The sequence below is a fragment of the Poecilia mexicana genome, unplaced genomic scaffold, assembly GCF_051168715.1.
Source record: "Poecilia mexicana isolate PSO_F unplaced genomic scaffold, ASM5116871v1 scaffold_19, whole genome shotgun sequence".
Taxonomy (NCBI): domain Eukaryota; kingdom Metazoa; phylum Chordata; class Actinopteri; order Cyprinodontiformes; family Poeciliidae; genus Poecilia; species Poecilia mexicana.
The window spans coordinates 26,458,263-26,485,087 of record NW_028263388.1 but is presented as its reverse complement, the minus strand read 5'-3'; the positions used below and the strand labels follow the sequence as shown (position 1 = coordinate 26,485,087).

General features: G+C 37.9%; 1 protein-coding gene and 1 pseudogene across 1 annotated transcript in view; one reads left to right on the top strand and one right to left on the bottom strand.

Moving 5' to 3' along the window:
* LOC106907341 (zinc finger protein 518A) overlaps window positions 1–14,022 on the bottom strand; it is a 29,180-nt gene extending 15,158 nt beyond the window's left edge. The window contains exon 1 of the mRNA XM_014972989.2: window positions 13,669–14,022. The gene's annotated coding sequence lies outside the window, so the exon portion shown is untranslated. The remainder of the gene's footprint in view (window positions 1–13,668) is intronic.
* A 7,396-nt stretch (window positions 14,023–21,418) lies between these two features.
* Window positions 21,419–26,292, top strand: LOC148153803 (uncharacterized; annotated as a pseudogene).
* The last annotated feature ends 533 nt before the right edge of the window (window positions 26,293–26,825 follow it).

Sequence of the window (26,825 nt, the reverse complement as noted above, 5' to 3'; positions counted from 1 at the left end):
TGCTCTTGCAACTCTCCAAAGATGTCTTTGCACGTCTTTGCTTTTCTTTCTTTCCTTCTTTTCCAAGTCTGTCAGGTAAATGAATGTATGTCTCCGTTGTTCTGCAGTTTCTGTGTAAGTTTATGCATTGTCTTATATTGGATTAAACTCTGTAAATCAGTGACGTCAACATGCATTTGCCGTTGTTTTCCTTGTGGCCACACGTGGCCCGCCGAGAGGACCTGGGATCCAGAGGAAGAGAGAGCCAAACTTTTTCCAAAGTTAACTAATTTAGATATTTTCTTCCTTAGCACAACTTTCACATAAAACTGATAGAATCCAAAGATATCCAGTGTTTGTTGAACTGTCTGGAGATCTTGCCACCAATAAGTCCCTCATTCTTCAGTAAGGTCTTCATATTGATCCATCACTTTAATAGTGCAGGTGTCACATGACGTCCTAACACACCCTGAGATTTTTAAAACGTCTTGTAATTTTTTAATCCTTTCTACTGTCGCCTTTGGCACAAGAACAGAATTAGATATGGCCTTGCAGTGTTTTCTTGTGTTCTGAGGAGCCACAATGTGCAGACATGTTTCCTCACTTATCTCCGTTTTAGCCACAACTTGCTTCAAACCAACTGCAGAAAGCTGTTGTTTCTCAACTGTTGACTTGATGAAAATAGTTGTCCCTAATTAATCAATGTAATTACCGTAAATTTTGTATGATATTTTGACATGCTTGGACACAGCACTCTATTGAACATCCAGTTTCCTTAGCTATGAACATTTGCCAAACACATCCTATGGAAGACATCAATGATGGTCTTCTGGCCAGCAGTAAGGTCTGCAGTCTTCCCTATACTGAACAGAACTGAGACAAATTAAAATAATGTAATGACACCTGGTGGAAGGGTGTTCCTTAGCACAACTAAGGAACGAGGTAAAGGGACATTTCTGTCCCTTTACCTCGTTTTATTGTTAAAACGTTTTAAAACCGAAAAAGTAAGTGAATGTAATTTTTTTTTGTAATGACCAGGTGTCATTACATTATTTACACCAGTGTTTCTCAACCTTTTTTGGGTCAGCACCCCCCTAGCCCTTATCCAGGTTCCTCACCGCCCCCCACCAAAAAATTTGCAGGCTACTTTGCACTGACCATTATTTTATCATTAATATTACTATCACTATTGTAGATGTTTTGATTTTTATGCTTGTTTCTGTATTTATCATCAAAAATAATTTCCCAGAGAACAAAAAAGCCATGGGAATAGAAATTATTTTCACAGGTGTCTATGAAAAATGCAATGAACATTCATCTTAAAATCTGTAGGCCTAACAGCAGCCAATCAGAGTTGAAAAAATATTCTTATTTTGTGCCATTTTCTAGTTGTTAAATATTCCACAAAATGATCAGATAAAAGATGTTCAACATGCCAGTTTAAACTTTGATCTATTTGCAAAACGACTGAACATTAAAACATGGATAGAACTGTAACTACATTAATCACAGCTCTTCTTCTCTTCGGTGTTTGTCAGTTTCTGGTGGTGCAGCTCTGTGCTGCCTTCAGGAGAATGGGACATCAGAGTATCATCCATAAAACTTCACCCACATGGCATTTATTGTGCAAACCAGAGCTTTCAGTGGAAAAACAAAAGTTCCAGATCCTTTTAATACGATACAAATATGAGACAGAAACATGGATTATATCTTTATATAGATCTGTCTACTGATTTATAGATTAATAGTTTTACTGGACAGAAATTACAAAGAACAAATCTGGTTCTTAATCAAATCTAATTAAAAACATGAATAAGTGATAAGTTATTTACTGTTATGATCTGTAAGATATATTTATTCTCAGTACTAGATGTGGTCTCAGCAAACCCATGACATTTCAACAGTATTATTTTACTTTTTATCTGGAAATAGTGTCTGTTTATTCTTGCCATACAGTCTCTGTTTTAATTATTGATCGAAAGGTCTTGCCATACCAGTTTATTCCTCTGTATTTACTTTAGTTTCTTAGTTTATTCTTGCATTTTGTTCTTCATTCATTTCCATTTAGTTTCCTTTGATTAGTATTATCCTCTCTTGGTTTATTGCTATGTCCACTTTAGTTATTTCCTGTTGCTAGATTTATTTTATCGTTTATTGACGCTCACCATCATTAATCTTCACTCATCACCTGCTGCGCCGCCTAATCATCATGTGTTTCACATCATGTGTTGATTTTTCACTGTTCAGCGTCGGATTCTCTGTTTTTATGCCATAATTCACATCTAGTTCGTCGCTCCGTTTTATGTCCCGCTTCTCCTTGTTTCAGAGTTTTGCGCAATGTGTGCGTCTATTTTTTTTTTTTTTTTTTTTTTTAAGCCCCTAAGGTGCAGGGCGGTCGGGAAGCGTATCGATGGGGGAAAGGCAGACTGACATAAACCTTTTAAAACGACGGAAACAATTTCTGCAGTCTGATTATTGAAATTTAAAAGTGCTGTGGTACCGTTGTTCTATCACCCCAGTTTCATTCCGGACCACTTTCATCACCGATGTTAACGCTATAAAATGAACGCTCTCTATCGTGGTATCACTATGGAGGGATTTCTTTATTTAAATGGGTTCATTTTTCAGAGGGATACACAGTGAGGGTATCGTGATTTTTAGCTACCAGTAGCAGGAGAACAGAGCTGCGCCAAGAAGCTAACAGAAGCTAACAAACACTGAATAGAAGAAGAGCTGCCATGTATATCATTGAAGCCAAGCATGGTTTAATGTTACACAATACAGTTTTACCAAGTTGCTCAAAGTCTAAACTGGTATTGTTGTGCATTTAAAGTGTAAAGTTTACCTTCGACCAAACGCCCCCCAAAGGAATCCCAGCGCCCCCCTTTTGTAAAAATGTCCGCCAGTGCCCCCTGCCGTCCTCTGAACGCCCCTTTGGGGGCGGTACCGCCCACGTTGAGAACCGCTAATTTACACTTTACAACATTCATCCCCTGTAAAATTTGAGCTGATTTCTTCACAGTATTCAAATTTTTAAAATTCCTGTTTTCATGGGATTTATGTAAAAATAAACAAAAAATACTTGGGAGGATAAACCACAAAAGGCAAAACACATGTAGCAGTTTGCTGCTGGATGGTTTGAATTCTTTGATGACTCCGGCCAATCACGCTACACAATAACCAGGTGCTGCGGCTCCAACAAGCTCTGAAAAAGCTTTTTACCAGCAAAAATAGGAAACAGTCAAATAAGAAAAGGACAGCCCTAGATGGATTACAGGGCACCTTGACTGTAAATATTTCTTAAAGGAAAAGACATAAAAAACTTTTCCAATTGTCGTCACAAATGGCAGGTATATATTTATATAATCGTCTGTACAAAACAAATTTTAAGAAGAGCTAACATTGGCTGGCTTGACTGCATATTTACAAGTATCGGCTCACTTTACCGCAGCGTCATGCAAGCACTTTGTGACCTTGTCTTCAACACCACTGGTAAAATTGTTAACTATCTGCACAGGCTGGGAAAACTGCTAAATAAGGTAAACATGCTTGTTTTCCTTATCAAATGAAGGAGCAAATGCCTATTTTCCCTTTTTCTGCTTATTCTAGGTTTGTACAGTTTTTGGATGTTTCCTTCATATATGTATTGTCTGGAATCGATTAGAAATATATTTTATTGACCCATAGAAGGACAATTCAGAATTTTTTTTTAGGTAAAATGTTCAATTTTGCCTAAAATATTCTGATTCAAATGTAACTCAGGAATTCAGTAATATTCCACAGTATGCTGATCAACTCGACTACTTTTGATTATATCTCAGTCTCAAACATTTAATGCATATTAGCTTGTACTTACATAATTAATTATCCCATTTCTATAAAATATGGCTTAAATTAAAGCAGAGGAAATTGCTGATGTTTTGATACGTAAAATATGTATACTCCCAAGATATAAATAAATTTATAAACAGTTTGGTTTCTGTCAGTTCAGATAGAAGAGAGGTCAAAACAAACTTCTCTTTTTTGGTCAGTAATTTAATTACACTTAATTAATAATTGACACTTTAGGAATCTTAAGTTTGTTAAAGATTAACAAACCATGCTCTACTTTATGAAATATCATCCTGTTTGGTGATTGTTATGGATATCGCCATGTTCTACAAACAAAAGATGCAATTAGTCCAGAATGGCACTTATTGAACTTTCAGATATTGCAGCAGTTGCAGTATGCCACAGTAAACGGAAAATAATACTGAAAAACAAGTGAAAACAATGCTAAACCACTTTTTGTTCTGCTTTTTCTCGGTTTTTGTGTCGGTTTTAGTCCACAGAAAATGACTTTTTGGCTTGGTTATAGCAAGTCATAGCAAGACTCATTGCTCTGACAACAGACAACAGCTCTACAAGTCCACAGAGCAGAGTTTATGTTCAAGTGTATCTGGAGTAAACTCCAAAAAACAGAAACATATTTCTTATGTAAAAAAAACATGCATAAAAACAAACAAAACAGAACAGCCCACTGCAGTTTTGTTTTCACGTTTGATGTTAATTCTGCAATCATCAATAAGTGAATGAATACCTGCAGTAATTAATTAGCCAATTTAGTCACCTGCTCTACTGATGATCTGTCAGAAAGTAGGTGTGTGGGTCGCTTTATTTTAGTGTTAACTGATCCAAAACACACCGATCTGTGCAGCACAGGTACATGAAAAAATTATCAAAGTCAAGTTAGCAGAACTGACCTACTTCCCACTTTTTAAACATTTTTTTAGTTAAAACATTTTACAAACCTGTGAAATGTGATACACTAGGACCTTATTTAGTTACAGTGCATCCATTGCATCTCTTATTCAGATTCTTTGCCTGATCTTGTCATTTTCCGACCACCGATTTTCCCGACTCAATGTGCATAATTGTGCACACGACGGCCACACATGCACCATCATGTGATGTACAGTTCAGTATATAAATACTGCTATCTTCTGTCCTTAAAGCTCCTCTCTCATTTCTCGCTATTTTTAATGCAGGGGGAATTACACCTGACTGTTGGTGTTCGTAGCAACTGTCTGTTGACAATGATGTACACTGCTGTACTCTTCCCATTATGTATTGATTTATGTTTCTTCTTTGGTATGTTTCATTGTTTTTATTTTTTAACTTTGATACTTTGTCTTTTAGTTCTTATACTTCCTGTAACATCAATTGCCCATTTGGGACACAAATAAATCTGAATTAGAATCTATTCAGTCAGAAGTCTGAAATTGGTGTCAGGTTATTTTGTGTTGCATTCAATGCTGTTGGGAAAAAAAAATTCACATTCTTATGTCCAATTTGCGATGACTGTTTGTTGAATTCATAGTTGCCGGCTATGGTGGCAACCAGAATGGCCAACCCAGTAGAAGTGGCAACCCAGTAGATCAAAGGGTGGCAACCCAGTAGATCCGCCCTTGAGCAGATCTGTTGTTTTGGCTGGAAAGCTACTATTTTTTTACCCCCCTTTCCCGCAGTGCTCCCGTATAATAATACGAGAGCACTTTCCCGTAAATGACCCGTATTTTGCCCTCGCGCTCTCATGTTGGCTTCTCTCCCTCCCTGCTCTGATTGTACCCCACATGCCCACGCAGCCCTCGCTCTTACGTTAGCCCCACTATTATGTTAGTGTACAACTTCTTCAACCCCTGCCTACACTGATGGGTCAGAGCAGGCTCTAACTGCTGAGAAGGCTGAGGTTGCACCTTACTGTTGCTATGGCAGCACGTAAACACGCAACGGCACGGAGCGCTCAACTTTTCATTTATTTATTAACATTTTTAGTCTATTTTTTGTTATCTGGTAGGACAGCTGAAGTGCTGAAGCAGTACAGCAGGGAAGACTTACTGAAAATTAAGAATCAGACATCCCGATTTGTATATTCAAAGCAGGATTTTATCTCACCTCTCTTGGACCACCACTCTTGGGGTGGCCCAAGAGACGGCTGGCAAAACTTAGGTACAGGTGGTGCATTGAGGAACACTTCAACAACAACAACTCATGAAATATGTGGAAAGGACTCAGGACTATGACAAACTACAAGAGCACTAGCCAGTGGATCTGTGAAGATCCCTTCCTTCCTGATACATTAAACTGTTTCTTCTCTAGATTTGATGCCACTAGTGGGAGAGAAAGCAATCCTCCCCTCCAACTAGAGGAGCAATATCAGCCCCTAATCCTGCAGCTCAACCAGGTGACTTCTTCTCTGAAGAGGATTAACCCCAACAGAGCCGCAGGACCGGACAAGGTACCTGGAAGGACTCTGAGGTCTTGTGCTGACCAGTTGGTAGGTTTCTTTTTAGACATTTTCAATCTGTGCCTGCAGTTTTCCACTGTCCGTCTGCCTTAAGTCCTCCATCATTGTGCTGGTACCAAATAAATTGGCTATGACTGGCTGAAATGACTACTGCCCAGTTGCATTAACCCCACGACCTGGGACTTTCAACATCAATGTGCCTTTGGATCAGGTACTTTCTCACCAACCAGCCTCTGGTGGTGAGAATAGGGGACAGAATATCATCCATACAGGGTGCCTGTATTAGTCCGGTTTACACTGTTCACCCACAACTGTGTAGCCATCCATTCCTCTAACAGGGTTCTAAAGTTTGCAGATGATACCACCATAATGGGTCTGATAACAAACAATAATGAGACCCTGTACAGAGAGGAGATCCAGAACCTGTCCAAGTGGTGTTCAGTGGTGCTCAACACCAGCAAGACCAACGAGGTCATAGTGGACAGGAGGTCCAGGAGGAGTGCATCCACCTATTAGAATACAAGGGGAGGTAGTGGAGTCAAATTCCTGGGCATCCACATCACCTCGGACCTGATCTGGTTGCTGAACACCTCTTTTCTGATGGAGAAGGCCCAACAAAGACTCTTTGTCTTGTTGGAAATTGAAAAGGGCCAGACTCCCTGCTCAGTTGTTAAAGAACTTCTACAGAGCCGCGAGCATCCTCTGCCACAGCTTGACTGTATGGTATGGTAACTGCACAATCGAGGACAAAAAGAACTTGGCCCGGGTGGTGAAAACAGCCCATTGGATCATGGGAAGTCAGCTACCGAACCTGGATGTAATATATACTGGCAGACTGCAAAGGAAGGCCAGTTGTATTGCTGCTGATCCCACCCACCCAGGACAAACTGTTTGTACCACTACCACCAGGGAAACGGTACAGTGCACAACCACGCAGCTAAAAAACAGCTTTTTCCCCCAAGAGCTATGAAATCTATCTGTCCACCTTACATCCTCTCTGCCCCCTCCAGACATACCCACACCTTATGCTGCACCCTAAGGACTGATTAAGACTTTATTTATCACTGACGGTACCACACACTTTCATTACGTTCTGGAAACATAATGACAAAAATCTTGTCTTATGAAGACATTCTTTGACCCTAGTGGCATCAGCCATCGTCTATGGTGTCCTTTGTGGGAGCAGCGGGTATCTACAGCTAAGAGGACGCGGTTAGATCAGATCATCAAGAAGGCCACATTTTTTCAAGGATGGCCTTTGACCCAGTACAGATGGTGGGAGACAGAAGGACTCTGGCAAAAATAACATCACTGATAGACAGTGTCTTCCATCCCATGTATGAAGCTGTTGCTGAACTGGGCAAACTACTGCATACTAAGTGCACTAAAAAGTGTTATAGGACTGTCTTCCTCCCAACTACTGTTAGACTTTATATCCATCACTATTTCCAACAGAATCAATAACGTATGAACATAAGTGGTGAACCAATAACTGAGCTGATAAATTGGCCCTGATTTCCTTAATTTTTGGAGATTGAGGAGTGGTTAATCTTATCCACCGGTCTATCTTGGCAAAAGACTAAAAGTCAGCTAAACCATCCTCTTTTGCTCTGCTGAGAGGGTTGTGTGATAAACCCACACATCAGGTCATGTCTGCATGTTCACAGTTAACAATAGTCATCCCACTGTCGCCAACTCAGCAACTTTCTTGCTATATTTAGCAACATTTCAGACACATATACAATCTGTATTGGCCAAAATTGAAATCAGCAGGTCAGGATTTTTAAAGATCAGTAAATTGACCAGAAAACTTCAATCGGTGCACGCAGATGTGCTAGAACGCAAGACTTTCCTGTCCAAGGCTATCAGGCTATATTAGAGATGAAATGATTCCTCGAATGATTCGAGTACCTCGATTATTAAAATTTCTCAAGGAAAATTTATCTGCCTCGAAGCTTCGTTAAATTATTTTTTATTAGCGGACCATGTTCCGGCCAGATCATTATTTGCGGAGGGCAGAGCTGTCAATTCCTCCTATGAGTTGTTGTGAAGTGATAGCAGCATGGTCTTGAATTGTGCAACGTTTTGCCAGGGTTGGCGGACAAATAAGGATTGTTGAACTTTGTGGTGAGATGGTTGGACTACGATAGCTTTTCTGGCATCGGAATTGCGTCGTCATGGTTTGGAAGTGAATGGTAGGAATGTGAGAGAGAAAGAGAGCGATCAATCCGATTCCTCGGATAATCGTAAAAATATTCTATAGAGTACTCGATTACTAAACTATTCTTTTACAACAGCCCTACTTTATATGGACACAGTCTCTAGAGCTGTGTCTTTTAAATGTTGAATATATATTCAGTAATATACTGAGCGATATGCTTGTGTCCCTGCTCAATGATATTTATTATTGCTGTATGTTTACTCTTATTACTTTATTTATTTATTTACACTTTTATTGTGTGCTATGCAAAGGAGGGGGGGACAAACAAAATCCCTTCGATAACTATAAATGCACAGTAACACTAACCCCTCACTTCCGAAAGTAAAGAATGTGAATGAATACTCACGACCAGTTATATTTATGGTATGATTCCCCTAGACTGTTTGTTCCCAATTCTTATCACTGTAATGGACTTTAAAACTATAGCGCATGTAAACAAATGAAGAAAATTTATATTTTAAGTTAAGAGTTGTTGAACAAATAAGCACAACTGACCAAGTTCAGACAGAGGTGTATAATTACTTAACCACAGGTTGCACTAGATTTTTTGTTGTGCATCATTATGACTAATGGGGTTGAAAAAAATCTCACCACTTTTAAAACCAAAATGACATATTTAATTGCATTTAATCTTAATTCGATTTAATTAAAGACAACATGTCTTGCAAAATCAACTTTTTTAGCCCTTAAATATTTTTTGTGTACATTGAGCATACAGGAGTACAAAAAGTTTAAATTTATTCTCTCACGGTTTTGCATAGACTTTTTTTTTATTAAGCTACTCATCACTAGTGATGAATACTACTTTTTTGATTTTGAGTTATATTTTTCACTCAGCTCATTTTTCTCTATTGCCTATAATGTTTTCTTGTCTATGAAATCACAGCACTTGCTGTGGAACTGCTAATCAAGGTTATGACTTCTAGCTAATCAATTTTGTAAATCTGCCATCAAAATCACAGCAATTTCGGAGTCCCAGTTCAGTTATGTCGAAGTTACAAGTAGAGAAGATTTCTTACATCATCCCCCGGCATCAGAGCCTATTCGAAGTGTCTGGTTCAATTTGATTTTTTTCGGGAATGTTCCCACATCAGTGGGGAAAGTCTGTTTGCACAGAGCACTTGAGGAGGAGTGCTTCAGCAACCTCTGAGAGATTTTCAAAAAGACTTTGAGGGGAAAGTTCCTTCTCTATACGGAAATGAGGTTCACAGCAAAGCGGTAAGCTGCTAATAATGCTAAAATGACTTTAAAGCTTATTTTAGACATGGATTTTGTGGGTTCTGGCTATTGGTTTGATTTCCAACCACAGGTTGCACTAGACTTTTTTGTTTTGCATCATTATGACTAATGGGGTTGGAAAAAAATGTCACCACTTTTAAAATCAAAATGACAATCAATTGCATTTATTCTTAATTCAATTTAATTAAAGACAACATATTGCATTGTGCTATCTGCTTCTGTTAGCCCTGTGTTAGCTTTTAGCTGGTCTTTTGATGATATAACTGTACTGCATTACTGAATATAATTATTTGACCTCGTTTTTTCAGTTTTTGTCTTGGAAAACACATGACTCAAATGCATTCAGTGACGTTCTTGACGCTCTCATTTGCTAACTCCTTAATTATGTTGAGGCTTTGTTTACTTTTTTATACCGTGGTAACATGTGACTACAAACTGTACACGTGTGCAGCATTGTAAAGAGACATGAGCACAGCCTGCCCTACCTGTACACAGCCAAAAAAAGACAAAAATGACTTCTTCACTTTTTTACACATAAAATGCCGTCATTAGCAATATAACGCCAAACATTGTCATAAATTGCCTATAGACTTGTCAGAGGCAAAGACACTTTCCAAGTCAAACACTTACTGCTTAGGGTGTCTCAACACAACCCCATAAAAATAAAATTCTCCCTTTAAATACATATTGTAAATTAGTTTTAATTTAACTATTTAAAGGAGCTCCATTACATATTTTTGAGGGGCATAGTGCCATTTTATAGCACAATCTACTAACTATGCTACCATATCGGTGGTTCCCAAAGTGTGGGGTGCGCAATGCCGTTGCGGGGGGGGGGGGGGGGGGCGCGATGAATTAAAAAAAAAAAAAAAAAGCCTTGCAGGGAGCAGTTCATGTTTTAATCCCATTTTGCACAGAGGCTTTATTTTTAATGTATTGATGATAGTAAAGTTGAATATTGTTACAAATAAAAAAAAAGGAAATATTTTTTAAATAACACTGACAGCAAAGAAAACTCTTCTACAGTATAGAACAGGGGTCAGCAATCTGCAGCTAGCACTGCCTTAGTGGCTCCCTGGAGCATTTTCAAAAATGTTCGAAAATTGAAAAAGATGGGGGTGGGAAATATATTTTTTGTTTTAATGTAGTTTCAGTAGGACAAACATGACACTATCATTCTTAATGTTTTCCAATGCTATAAAAATGTGTAGAATAAATATTAAATTTCAACATTTCTGTCAACAAAGATTTGCGTCATAGCCTGTGACGTGTTTCTTTCAGCAGGGCGGGGTGCGAGGCAGGTGGCTGTTGTAAACAAACCGACGGGTGTGTGGTGGGCCATGGACAGCGAAGGGGAAAAGAGGAAAATAGCTGAGCAGAGATTCTACAATTCATGGACCGAATCATTTGCATTCATTGCCAATGCGGAAGGATTACCTGAATGTTTGCTTTGTAGCGAGAAGTTGTCAAATAAAAAGAGTACCGTACTTTCCGAACTATAGAATAAAAAAATAAAAAAACTGGAAACGTACATATATAAGTCACATGTTTCAAAGCGTGGAGAAAAAGTAGCAGCTTATAGTCTGAAAAATATGGTGATGTGGAGAGACATTTCCAGGGAAGGTGCTACATTAGCTGCCGCATCAAGATTAAAGTTACATCTTAGATGCCCGATGTTGAGAAGCTGCCCAGTGTAAACATAAGTCACATTAAACAAGTAGAACACAATCCACATATATTTAGTAATAAAGTGGTTGTTTTTATAAATTGATTAGTGATTTTTGTCAGTATATATTTAGATTGACACTTAGTGATATTATTGTGTCTAACATCCTCAGGTCCGAGGATGGCTGCATGTCAAACAGAAGAGGATGCTGCTATGTTTTACCATTGCAGTGACTTGCTTGGCATTTGCACAGAAATCAAACTGAAACTATTAATTTAATTTTATATACACATTACCTTTTCAAAAGGCTGCTCTTTTATTTTATAACTGCAGGTTGTGTTTTAATGCACTCTGTTTGTTGCCCAGATAAGGGCCACGTTAAGCACGTTCCGTTTTGTTGTTTTTTTGATCACACACTTCACAGTGATTTTTTACAAAGAGCGATCGTTGTTATGCAAACTGCATTTGAGAGTAGATTTTTCGAGTCCTAAAAGAAACAATATCTTTCCCTGTCGAATCTTCATAGTAAAAATTACATAAAAAATCTGATTTCTTTATTGCATTTCTTAAATTTTATCAATGCAATGAAACATAATACATCAATATTGTAACGGAAGGTAAACTTAAAGCACCATTAATAAACATTTAATCATGAATGCTAATTATGTGTACACTTAGTCAATTTGATGATAGGCTAATATAAACACTTAAAGCCTGAGTTGTCTTCATTATAAGGCTTTTAGTTTTTTGTGGCTCCAGACAGATTTTTTTTTTTTGTTTTTTAAGTCCAAAATGGCTCTTTCAACATTTTGGGTTGCCGACTCCTGGTATAGAACTAAGAAAAAAAAAAGTGTTTCACTGTAAAGATGATTTGCAGTTTGTTTTGTTGCAACCTGAAGTGTGAAATAAACTTCAGTGGAGTCTGAAAACAAAATATTTGTCACATGTGTAAAGTTAAAAAAAAGTTAATTTTACATAATACATTGTCTTGAATGGACAATGTTTTGTCCATTTAAGTAATACTGTCCATTTAAGTAATCTATAGGTGTGAGTATTTTTATCAAGTTAAAGTAACATCCTGGGGGTCAGGTCAAACTAATGCCCGATGCAAACTTCCCAAGTTTATGTTTTTTCTATGAATGTTAAACCAGGTTAGAAGATGCTGACCAGTAGCGTTTGATCTCTGCTGTAGAGCAGTGGTCGCAAGCTGCATTCCTTGAGACAGAGTCTTAAAACTTTCACATGTCCTACACACTTAAATTAAACAGTAAAACTGTCTCATTAGCATACAGTCAAACTCTGCAGAGCTTTCCTTATAAACTGATATAGGAGCCAGGTGTGCACAGAGGTATCTTAAAGTAGCAGGACCCCGGTCCTTAAGGACTGTGGTTTCACAACACTGCTGTAGAGTCTGCAGGAAAAAAAATGTACAGTCAACTCAAGTTCACATTATTGTGAACTGTGTGAACTGTTAGGATGCAACTTCTATATCTTCAGAGGCAAATAAAACATTTTAATATTTTCTATCAAAAATGCAAATCAAATAGAAGCAACATAGTAAAGAACTTGTTCAAATATTAGTCAACTTTATAAACAGCAACTTTATAAATATAAAAATGCTTGCTTGTACAGATAAAGACCCTAACTGAATAAGCAAAATGCAATAGTCAATAACAGCGATGAACACTTGAAGTGACCCTTGAGCTTACTTTTGGCTCAAAATGAACAGACTGGACCAGATTCATGTCATGCAATGTGCAACTTATTCTATGTTCCTGCTCAGGTTAAAGCAGTGTGTAATTCAGCAGAATAGTGACAACACCTGAGGTTGCCACAGGTAGGCTACGATCGGCCACACCGTTCTCACAGCAACATTAATTAAGCTCAGCAGGAAAAGTTGTGTCGTCTCAAACCCAGAAGCTCAGTTTGTTCACTTGCGGCTAAATAGAAAATGGACAACAGATACGAAGCTCCATCACTGCGTTATAGCTGGGTATTTCCGTAATGGAGTTCACTTTTCCAAAGGACTTGTTCCTTAGGAACCTAACTTCAGATGAAAGCTGCATCACGGGGAGAACTCCAGGCTGAACCCAGCCAGCCAACAATGCGACCACATTTTATCGCACTGCTCCTGTTTCTACAATGTTCCTGAAAGAAGCTGCCACTCTGCGATAATCTGAGACTCTAACGACTTTAATCAGCACTTATGTTACACCTAAATAAAGAACTCACCAAAGCAAGCACATCTAAAGTTCTAGTAAATAAGTTTGTGCTTACTATGAAGTCGAAGGAAGCTCGGGCTGTTTCTCAACAACGTCCAGCATTGTTAAAGAGGGTCAAGCATGAAAGGAACATACAACAAAACATCAGCCTTCCTTCTCTCTTCTCTGAAGAACCACATCGACGGCGGCCATGACAGTCCATCCGGGTACTCCTTTGCTCCTGACACTCATGTAGTCGCGGATGAATATGTATTGACTGTCAAACATTAAATTAGTGCCACGGAGGATATTTTTGTTCCGTCGTAAACACAAAAAGCAACTTTCAGTGGAACGCAACAGCATTAACTTAAACTAAAATACAACTAAACCTTTACAACGTTGTTGCTGCACAATACCTTTCATCCTGTTTCTCTCTGTGTGTGCGTGTGTGTGTATTTGTGTCTCTGCGTATAGCTGGAGGTAGAAGTAAACAATGGTTAGTAATGGCGGAAACATGATCTTTTCTGTGTTACTGTATGATCTGCTAGTGTATTTATTGACTTGAAGTCATTTTATGAATGTCTTATTTTCTGCCTAACTCGGATTCACGCACGAGCACACGCGCATCAAAGACAGAGACCCATGGAGAGACGGAGAGTAATGGCGGACGCACTCTGCTAGTCTGTATTGTGTAACTAAGCATGGAAACTGTTTCCGAAGCACATCGGATAGTTTTATGTGTATCTACTCTAACATAACGGTTCTACTCGCTTATTGTTTCCATCTGTTCAAATAAATTATGTTTTTGTAAGTATTCCAATCTGCTTTACATGATGTGATTTGTAAGAGCAGTTACCTCGCGAACAATATTAACAATATGGCTCGGGGTTCAAAACAGATCTTATTGAAATTATATTTCATAAAGTGGATTGGTAATAATTTAATTCCTGGATCTTAAAAGGAAATAAAACTGCAGCAGTTTTAATGCTGCAGTTAGGAAAAAAAACTAATCATAAGTGGTGGTATGGGATGATGATGATGATTATTATTATTTAATTAATTAATTAATATGAGGTACAAGCATTTAATTTCCCTTTGGGATCAATAAAGCATTTTAATGAATTGAATTAAAAACAAACCTTTGCACTCTGACTTATGTACACATATCAGAAGAGGGAAAATCAAATTGTAAATAAATTTGGCACCAGAATCATAACAATTCCACACTTAACATGTATTTCTGAAATATGTTTGTTTTTGGAGGTTTTTTAATAATTTTTTCTTTGCTGAAATTTTCTTTGTTGCTAAGGTACTAATTTAATTTAAATAATCCAGTTACCTAAAGTTGATCTGTAACATATCATTTTGTGGGGTATGTCCTTTCTGGACTGATGAGACAATCATAAATATAATCACACCAATATCAGTTTAGATACTTCTATTATCAATAAACAAAATTTTATGTTTTTTGGCTAAATGTAAATCAGAACAAAATATTTCCTTTCACCATTAAATAAATTGTATAAATCAAATTAAATAAAAGTTTTAAACTTCTGAAACAAAAAACAGCACAATTTGATCAAGGTATCAAGCACTAGAATCGAAAACAAATCTAAATTAGTGTGGTATCAAGTACACATTCTTAAACTAGTCCAAATGTGGACTCAACATGTGACGGGTGTAGTGCACCTGCTTCATTAATTCACTTGTTTTGGTATTGGCCCTCTCTTTCTAATTTCTGGAATGCAGTCTTCTGTAACCCTGACCCAGGCTGATGCTTTGCACTATGAGAGTGAGCCAAACCCTTTCTCCGCTGTCTTTATAGTTGCCCCAGAATTGGACTTACACATTTCAAACAGAATGCTCTCATTTTCATCAATTGCCAGGAGAGCTATCTTATTGAGGTAGAAATGTCCACTTACCAACAAGGGCATAGACCCCATCTCATTAATGGGAGGGACCATAAACAGAGAAAGTTTTTAAGAGCAATTTTGGGGGCGCTGGCAAAATTACAGTAAAATGTGGTTTACATTTTGTTGTTCAAGCTGCACCATCAGAAATGACTAGTAAGTAGCAATGAATAACAAAAGTGTTTTTCTCAATGAACCCATTGAGACCCGTAAAAGTCAAACTAAGATTCAAATGTTGCTTGAGTTTGGTTCAGTGTCACAGATTTAATCTCTGCTACACCTTTACAAAAACTTAAGGCTCTGACTAAAAACAAGATTTAATAAGTAACTCCACTGATTAAAATTCCGCATAAATATTGATTTATTGCAGTGGTTCTACAATACAAGTCGTGTTATTTAAATTATAACTTAAGTTGCTTTAAACTTTTATTTTTTCTTTGGGGCGGGGGGTGTCCATGTTAAAACCTATAAACATGTAGGAATTAAATATTTGGGAAGTATCATAACTTAAACATAAAGGTCAGCACCAGAGTTTTCTAGAAAAATATTCAGAATTTATTTTGTGGTTTTAAAGGCTCTACGTTGAAGATGGTAAGAAACAAAGGCATAGTTTATTTTTATTTTTTTTACTGTCAGCTGCAGTAGCCGCTCTGCTCTCGACTCCCATACAGAGTTGTCAGCTAGTGGTAACGCTCAGCCGCTCCAGTTTCAAACTCTTCTTATTAAAGTAAGCGTTAGAGAGCTAAATATAATTGAAATATTGGCAGGTTTACCTTCGACAGAAAAAGGAGCTGAGTCTATGAAAGCAATGTAGCAGTTTAGCTAGCTTTGATTTCCAAGGCATAAGGTGGCAGTTTATCATGATTGAGCCAAAGTAATGAAATAACGAACTGTTTATTGTTAATGTGTTTCTTCCTATTGAGCAGTGAAAGTAAATAAAATGTGTTACATGTCTTTTGCTTTAAGTATTTACTTACTGGAGGGTTTTTGTTAGTGCTGCAGAGCCACAGCTAACAGCTAGCTCCTCAGCTGTTGCTCCTTTTTTCACTTTGGACTGAACCATTGTTCTAACATTAGTGGGGAGGGACCTAAAAATTTATTCTTGTTCTTTTTCTTAGATGAATGGCAGATTTACTTCGTTCTTAGTTTATATTGCCTTTTTTATATTGATATTGTTTAAATACAAGGGTTTCTTTCATGATTATTTTATTTTTTCTTTTCATAGATATTTGTGGATAGTGTATTTTATTGTCATAGGATCAAATGGCATTATTGTATCTTTATTCTACTTTGTGCAGATGTTATTTATTTTACCTCAGTTTAGTTTTACTTGGGTGTGTCTACACTGTAAAACATTTGAACCGCATTTAGTTGTGTTTACTGTCTTTTACTTTTTAAGTCAAATCAATTTTGAGAGTTTAAATCTTGAACCTAAATGTGTGAGTTTGTGAAAGATAAACTTACATTAGTAAGTTGTAGAAATTTTCAGACCTCCAAGAGTTGTATAAACTAAAGCTTTTAGGTTAGCTCTCAAAAAACACAAAAAAAAACTGAAAGAAGAAAAAGACAGAAGTGGGAAATATTTTCCAGAGTGCTTACCGGGAAGTTTTTGTATCCTGTGTTGCACCATAAGTGAGATGGAATTGTGTTACATTGATATGATTCTAGTGTGTTATTAAGCCAAATGCTTATTTTAATGCATCTTAGAGTTTGTAAATCTTGAGGATAATGTCCTGTTCATGCTAAATGGTTTTGAGCAGAGTTTATTGTAATGCTTAAAATTCATTATCAGATCAGACATTTTGTTAATGCAATTTGAAACAGAATTTAAATTATTCTAAAGTAAAGTAAGTTGTTTAATTTGATTTTGTGAGTCAAATTTGACACATTTGACAGAGAAATGTGTGCTCTTTAAATAGGCGAGAGAAGTTTTTTTCCTACATATTGTGAAAGAATTTGGTTTAAATTGCAGCATTAAGTTAAAACTCACAATTCAAGATTAATGAACTAAAAAAAACAATATTTTAACAACTTGTCTCTTGTTGTGAAATCAACTTCATTAACTTTAATTTCTGAGTTAAAGCTATACAATTTTCTTGTTGACTTATATTGCATTTTCAAGACAGCAGGTGGACTTTTATTTTCAAGTTGAACCACTTTCAAATGTTTTACAGCGATTTTTTTGTGGGTTAAAATCTGTTCAAATTTGATTACTATCCATCCTTTTGTGCTGTAGATATTAATACACATACAGTGGGGAGAACAAGTATTTAATACACTGTTGATTTTTCAGGTTTTCCCACTTGCAAAGCTTGTAGAAGACTGTAATTTTTATCATAGGTCCTCTTCAACTGTGAGTGATGGAATCTAAAACAAAAATCCAGAAAAATACAATGTATGATTTTTAAATAATTAATTTCCATTTTATTGTGTGAAATAAGTATTTGATACACCAGAAAAATGAAACTTAATATTTGGTACAGAAACCTTTGTTTGCAATTACAGAGATCAGACGTTTCCTGTAGTTCTTGACCAGGTTTGCACACACTGCAGCAGGGACTTTGGCCCACTCCTCCATACAGATCTCCTCCAGAGCCTTCAGGTTTCGGGGCTGTCGCTGGGCCACATGGACTTTAAGCTCCCTCCAAAGATTTTCTATTGGATTCAGGTATGGAGACTGGCTAGGCCACTCCAGGACCTTAAGATGTTTCCTACGGAGCCACTCTTTAGTTGCCCTGGCTGTGTGTTTTGGGTCGTTATCATGCTGGAAGACCCAGCCACGACCCATCTCCAGTGCTCTTACTGAGGGAAGGAGGTTGTTGGCCAAAATCTCACGATACATGGCCCCATCCATCCTTCCCACAATATGGTGCAGTCGTCCTGTCCCCTTTGCAGAAAAGCATCCCCAAAGAATGATGTTTCCACCGCCATGCTTCACGGTTGGGATGGTGTTCTTGGGGTTGTACTCATCATTCTTCTTCCTCCAAACATGACGAGTGGAGTTTAAACCAAAAAGTTCTATTTTTGTCTCATCAGACCACATGACCTTCTCCCATTCCTCCTCTGGATCATTTAGATGGTCATTTGCAAACATCAGACGGGCTTTGACATGCGTTGGCTTGAGGAAGGGCACCTTGCGTGCACTGCAGGATTTTAATCCTTGACGGCGTAGAGTGTTACTGATTGTTTTCTTTGAGACTGTGGTCCCAGCTCTACTCAGGTCATTAACCAGGTCCTGCCGTGTAGTTCTGGGCTCATTCCTCACCTTCCTCAAGATCAATGATGCTCCACGAGGTGAGATCTTGCATGGCGCCCCAGACCGAGGGAGATTTTCCGTTATTTTGTATTTCTTCCATTTTCTAATAATTGCACCAACTGTTGTTGCCTTCTCACCAAGCTGCTTGCCTATTGTCCTGTAGCCCATCCCAGCCTTGTGCAGGTCTACAATTTTATCCCTGATGTCCTTACACAGCTCTCTGGTCTTGGGCATTGTGGAGATGCTGGAGTCTGATTGATTGAGTGTGGACAGGTGTCTTTTATACAGGTAAAAAGTTCAAACAGGTGCAGTTAATACAGGTAATGAGTGGAGAACAGGAGGGCTTCTTAAAGAAGAACTAACATGTCTGTGAGAGCCAAAATTCTTACTGGTTGATAGATGATCAAATACTTATTTCACACAATAAAATGGAAATTAATTATTTAAAAATCATACATTGTGTTTTTCTGGATTTTTGTTTTAGATTCCATCACTCACAGTTGAAGAGGACCTATGATAAAAATTACAGTCTTCTACAAGCTTTGCAAGTGGGAAAACCTGAAAAATCAACAGTGTATCAAATACTTGTTCTCCCCACTGTATTAATATATGGGCTGCGCAGTTAGCACTGTTGCCTCGCAGCAAGAAGGTTCTGGGTTCGATTCCCGGCCTGGGGTCTTTCTGCCTGGAGTTTACATCTTCTCCCTGTGCATGGTGGGTTCTCTCCAAGTACTCTGGCTTCCTCGCACAGTCCAAAAACATGACTGTTAGGTTGATTGGTCTTTCAAAGTTCTCCTTAGGTGTGAGTGTGCGTGCATGATTATTTGTTCTGTCTGTGTTGCCCTGCGATGGACTGGCGACCTGTCCAGGGTGACCGCTGGAGATAGGCACCAACACCCCTCCTGGCCCCAATGGGATAAGGGTGTAAGAAAATTGATGGATATTAATATATTGCTAATAATGCCAACATCAGCTGATTTTTATCATATTGCTGACTATTTTTTTCTACTTCTAAAATTGAGTCATACTTTTTTCCTTTCCCGTTTTTCTGTACTCTTTAAAATACAAGTGATTTATCTCTTTAATTGTTCTGTTGTTTTTTGTAGGCTTCTGTAAAGTGCAGTGGTTCACTGAATGGGAATGTTCTGCTGATCCTCACTGTTCTTAGGAAGGAAAATTGGAGTTATGAAAATGTAAAATGTTTTGGAAATGTTTTATTTTGAAAGGCTCCCCGGATGGTGAGTAGAGCGAATGTTCAGTGACAGATGAGTGCGGGACAGCTGATTGAATAATGGAAAAGAAATGAAATGTTCGACACTGAGAAAGTACAGAAGCATATTGTTTCTGTGCGCAGAAAAAAAGTTTTGAGCGCTATCACGTTATAACGTGATATGTACCTTGTTAAAATGTGATAATTTCATCCATTCTGAAGGTGGTGGTTGTCTGCTTATCGTGAATGCAACAAAGGCCAGCACAATAGCTAATTTACAGGAGTTGGTCAAGTTTTACTTTATGCTCAGTTTAAGACATGGAGAAATCCTTATGCTGCTGCACACTGTGGGTGAAGTTATATCACAGGTGTCAAACTCCAGTCCTAGAGGGCCACTGCTCTGCAACTTTTAGATGTGTCTCTGCTGCACCACACCTGAATAGAATAATTAGGTCATTAGCAGGACTGTACACAAGAAGGAGGTAATTAAGCCATTTAATTCCAGTGTTTTGTACCTGTGGGACATCTGAAACCTGCAGGATTGTGGCCGTTGAGGACTGGAGTTTGACACCCCTGTATGAACACTTTGAGAAGGATCCACAGAAGAAAAAATCACTCTGATCCTTTAGATCAGAGGTCTCATTCTCGCGGCCCCTGCAGGACAATGTCTCGTGGCCCCCACCGTGATATGACTGTATAACATTAGTGCGGCCCACAGGGTGAGCCGACCTCTGAAGGAAGTCCCGCCCACTGTTCCTCGTCATGGCTGACATTCGGTGCTAGGCTAAGCTACACTGACTTCATGCACACTACACTTGTAACAATAGTGCGGCGGATGATGGAATAGTCCGGTACCAGTTGCCCTTCTCTGCAGTCCCCATTCTGGTACTTTCTACCATTAACAAATGCCACGATCAAACGCAGAGAAAGGCGACTGCTACCGGGCTGCTCGTCATCCACCGTGCTGTTGTGACAAGTAGAAGGGGTAATGACGTTACGGGTCGAGACGTTCTCCATACGATGCTAGCTGGCTAAAGACTTCTATGAAACACAGAACAAGAGCGATGCCAAGTGGAATAAACTAAATTTTGTCACAACCTCATCATGTCTTTGTCAAAGCCAAAGCTTGCAGTTCATGTATTGGAGAAATAATTAAATGTTGATGACATTTGAGGATATTTTTAAAATTTTTTTGTGGAATCCTTTATGCGGCCCACCCTCACCCAGACTCTGCCTCCCGTGGCCCCCGGGTAAATTGAGTTTGAGCCTCCTGCTTTAGATGTTGCTGCCTTCCTCATTGACCAGCTGGAGAGTTATGGGAGCCTCCATGGATAAGTTTCACCACCTTAAATGTATTTAGCATGGATATGTTGTGAGTCAGACTATAGTAAGACATCTGTTAAGATTCCTTGATCCCAGTGGTGTGGAACGAAGGCGAAGGAGACGGCTGATGTGACGAGTGTATTTAAATCTTGGGCCTATAATTTCATGTGCCATGTAGACTCCTATGATAAGCTGAAGCCGTTTGGCATATGTATTAATGGAGCAATCGATGGCTTTTCAAGACAAATTATATAGCTTCATGCTTTCTCTACAAGCAGTGATCCTAAAGTCACTGTTGGATATTTCATAACAGAAGTTGAGAGGTGGATGGGGGCACCTGCCAGAATCTGTGCCAATTTTGGAACTGAATATGTCATGATGGCAGAAATGCAGAGATTCCTACGATGGAGTGCTGATCCCTCCACAAGTAACTGCTTCATCTCTGGATCCAGCAGTCACAATCAACGAATTGAAAGCTGGTGGGGCTTTTTGAGGACTCATCATGCTCAGTTCTGGATGAATCGTTTTCATGAACTGAAAGAGAATGATTATGTCTCCAGTGACTTTTTGGACAAGCAGCTTGTTCTGTTTACTTGTCTGAAGATAGTTGAGGTACGTCAAAACATCAAGGCTGTCATGCTTATTTTCTTTCTGTGAATGCTTGTTTGTGTTTGCAAGAGAATGTGGAGGGTGGGGGGAAAATAAAATAATGTATTTTTGCTATGTATTACTTGATTTAAAAGAGATCGCTGATGCCTTTTCCATTTCAAAATAAAAATAGAACTCCCTCCAACCCCCTAAAAAATAGTGTTTTGTTTCAAAACTAAATTATAAAATAGACAGTTGCAAAAAAAAACAAACAAAAAAACATGCTATGTTTATTATTATTAAAATGTGGGACCCTGATCTAATTAAAACGGTTAACCTAGGAATAAAACCAAGATAATAGCAAGTGTGAGCAGGATTTTCAAAACGAGCTGGGTAAAGATAATGATTTATTAAAAAAATAAGTCACTAACAAATGCAGGGGCAATGTCACGCAACAGAGTAAATAAAAAAATTGTGGAAAAGAATCTGGAAACAGAGTCTTAGCTAAGGGAGGGGGGCCTTGTCCTCTATCCTCTACCGCGCCAGCCTCCATGGTAAAACACAAAAAGTCAGAAAGACAACACAGAAACCTCCAAATAAACTCAAATATAACAGCAAAGGTGAATAACTTCAAAATATCACAGCAAAACAAATCCAAAACAACAAATATATAAAGAAACATGAAAATAATTTAAAAGAGGCCATATTACCACAAAACACTTCTCTTTGACTCTCTTCTCTTTGGCTGTTCACATTGTGGTGCTGAAAACGCACCGGCTACTTCTCAACCTTAATTATAACAACGTGAAGATGTCATAAAACACACACCTCATGTGTGTTAGAGAATACCTAGACTAAAGAAACCTAATTAAATTAGAGTGACAAAGAATAACCATAGAAAATAAATATAAGTAAAATCACTAAGTAGAACTGAACCAAAGGAAAACAGGAACAAGACAGATTTAACCAAAATAATAACATAACACTAAATAATAATGAAACTACAATGAAGTTGAACTACCAAAACAATTCCCAACCCGGGATCCCAGAAGATGCAGGAGGTTTAATACCACATGGAGTCACTTTAACTGTCGTCCTTAAATCTGAATTAAATTCGCATTGCAAGCTTTCAACTAACACAATTTTTAATAAATAAATAAAATAATAATAATAATAATAAAAATAATAATAATAAACATAACTATACCTGTACTGAACGTCTTTACACAAGACATCTACTGACCCATATTTTGTCAATTGGTTTGCCGTAGAAATCTAATCAAGTATAAATCAGCAATTTTAGTCAATTTTATCAGAGACAGAATTTTAATCACAAATTTTCAAATCAACAAAATATATGTAATAAATCTACAAGTATGCAATGAAGTAACAGAATACACAAAGTAGATGTCAAAGTCGGCGAAAACACCCCTGAAATCAAAAATACATTATTCTATTAACAGTAACTTGCTTAAAAATTATGCTAATAAAATTAATTGCAAGAGCAGTCAGCACTGATCCAGTCTCTTCATCTGAGACAAGTATGGCACACAGCTTTGCAGAATCTGCTGCATGTCAGAGGTTCTTTTTTCAGTGCAGTATATTCACAAAATGTCTCCTTTTTTGGACTGCTGTACTTTTTATTTCTGATGGCTTAGACATAAACCTTGTTCCACCACCTTTAATGCCTGTGTGCCCTCTATAAGCTTTGTACAAAGTTCTTCTCATTTATCATGTTAAATGAGAAGAACATTAAAATCAAAACTATACATTTAATTTAAAATAGGTGAAGGACAATTCAAACACTGGATTTTTAATCAGTTCAATGAATTTTTTTTTTATACGTGTGATTGTTTTGACACAGAAAACCCAAAGGACAAACCATGGATGGATTAATTAACCAAACAGTTGCTTTTTATTCTTGAGAGTAAGCTTCCATGTACCTGCTGTAGCTAGCATATTATGATATATCAATTACATACCATCTTGTAATGGTATGTAATTCCATCCATCCATCCATTTTCTATACACCCTTGTCCCTTATTGGGGTCAGGAGGGGTGCTGGTGTCTATCTCCAACTAACGTTCCGGGCGAGAGGCGGAGTCACCCTGGACAGGTCGCCAGTCTGTCACAGGGCAACACAGAGACAGACAGGACACCCAACCATGCACGCACGCACGCACACACACACACACACACACACACACACACACACACACACACACACACCTAGGGAGAATTTAGAGAGACCAATTAACCGAACAGTCATGTTTTTGGACTGTGGGAGGAAGCTGGAGTACCCGGAGAGATGGTATATAATTGATGTGTTATATTTATTATATATATTACATTTGAAATGTAGTTATTAATTTCACATTATCACTCCATCTGGATTGTACCAGTTTTAAAAGTTTCCCTTTTATTTCAGAAATAATGTGTACTGTTAAGAAAATAAATTTAAATATGCTAGTTTTAAAACTTAACATGTCTTGATTGAAATAGCCTAATTATAGTTTTAAAATCAGTAACTTATTCTGGCCTATTGACCTTTATGTTACCTGTAGTTACAGCAGATGGTTTGTTAAGATCTTTTGAACTGCCCTTTGTCTGTGTGGGAAACAATCAGGAGAAGTTCTAGCTTTTCACACTCATCTGTGAAAAGCCGTAAAACAGCAGGAGTTCCTGGCTTCAGATAAAGGGTCAGAGATAGCTCCTGGTTGGATGAGCAAAGATACGCCTTATTTAAATAAATTAAAGATAAGAATATGCCTTTTACTATAAAACTTTCTACACAGAAGTAACAAATTAGATTTTCTCTCGTAATTCTCCAAAGACGTCTTTGGACGTCTTTGCTTTTCTTTCTTTCTTTTTTCTTTCTTACTTTCTTTCTTTCCTTCTTTATCTTTCCATTTATGTCAGGTAAATGACTGTATGTCTCTGTTGTTCTGCAGTTTCTGTTGTAATTTTATGCGTTGTCTTCTATTGGATTAAACTGAAATTCTGTGACGTCTGCACTCATTGTGTCATGGTCCGTGTTTCTGTGTGTTTATTTTTGAGATTTTCTGTGTTTAGTCCCGTTTCCCTGTGAGTCTTTGTCCTGGCCTCCCCGTTGATTGATCCCAGCTGTGTCTCGTTCCTGTGATTACCCTCCCAGTGTATTTAGTCTCACCTGTCTGTGTTCCTCGTTGGATCCTTGTCGTATGTCAAGCGTTACCCGTTTCCTTGTGCCGTCAGTTGTTCCTCTGTGCTGTTCTCCGTTGTTCCGTGCTTGGACAATTATCATTAAATTCATCATTCTTCATCTTACCTGGGTCTCCGCGTCCTAATCCTCACCACCTTAACCACAAATTATGACACATTGTTGTTTTTTGTGTGGCTACACCCGCCCCGTCGGGAGAACCTGGGATTGAAGGAGATCGAGCCAAAGAGTTTCTTAAGAAATATTATAACCTAAAATCTTATTCAACAGTACCCTACCAAATGATTCTGAATAGGAAGTATTTAGACAAATCTTAACTGAATATTTATTTACAGGAGGAACTCCAATAGGTTTCCCACTTGTGGAATACGCACATCATCTGACACAGCAGAAGTGGCTCCAAGTGGACGTCCAATTCTTATGTTCACCATCCCACATCTGTTTGGTGGACAGGAATACCTGGTGGAGGTCTCCTAGGAGGCACTAGAGGCTTGTAAATAGGAATGCCAACAAAGTGGACCTTATCGTTGTGATGAAACAGTATTTAGCTTGTGTTGCCATATAATGTCTGAGAACTTTTTACTCGCACCATCCACAGCAGATGAAGCCATTGAGTTATACATATTCTTGACAACATACATACGTATGGCCTTATAAATGGTGCAGTGTAGCCTGCCATATTAGGATGAGGCTTTTTCTTGCCATTGATGTGTAACTGATGCTCAAATATTGTGAACATTTTTCATTATTTCACATTTTTGAGGAAAAAAAATCCTTAAAAAAAATCTGAAAAACCAATTATAGAAATAATTCCAACTTGCATTTCTGTCAGGTAGTTAATGAGAACATTGAAAACATTTTAAACCGGAAAACATGAGACTAGGCTATTAATGGGCCTCACTGCCAAAACACAAGGGAGTAGTACATAGTTCTGTGTAACTGCTATGAGGAAGTCCTTGCAAGCCTGAACCAATAATATATATTGTACTTAGCTAAAATATATAAAAAATGGAATAGGACATTGACCAATTGATGATGATACCCTTTTTAATTGCATGCCTTTTTTTAGCTGCTGAATTATAGGTTTACATAATGATGTGTTAAGACTAAGAGTCGACACCGATGGACCAAAAATGTGCTGACACAGAGTAGAAAATCAGCCAACACAAAGCAATCAGACTTAACTTTTTTTATTCTTTCTCTTAGCGCTAAAAAGAAGGAGACGCTTACCATCACAGACAAGAAGTGAATGTGACCGATTCTATACAGCATCTGGTCAAAAAAGGAAAGATTCGTTGCTTATGGTCTTAGAACACGCCCTGTGGTCATCCGATGTTTTGTGTCAACTAAGTTCTGCTTCCTTGGAAATGGGAGTGAGAAGATAGTTCAGTTTCTGAATCTGTTACAAATACAAAGGCCTTTGTGTGAAAGTATGTGAATGTAATGTGTGTAAAGGCATGTGAGTGTACTTGACCTTGGTAAGTGTCTCCACAGATGCTATGTGGCATCTCATGGCTGTCAATTTTATTCATTCAACACTTACAAAAACTAACCATATTTTTAGTAGTTTGGGTGTTAAATCATTTTATAGCCCATTACTTCAACTTTAAGAGTTAAGTTTTCCATTACTAAGCTGAATTTCCAATGGAAAATTATATAAAAGTAAATTGATGAAACTGCTGGCAAACATGTTTATTTTTCACATCTGTCAATCAACAACTACTCAGATGCACATTTATTTATTTTT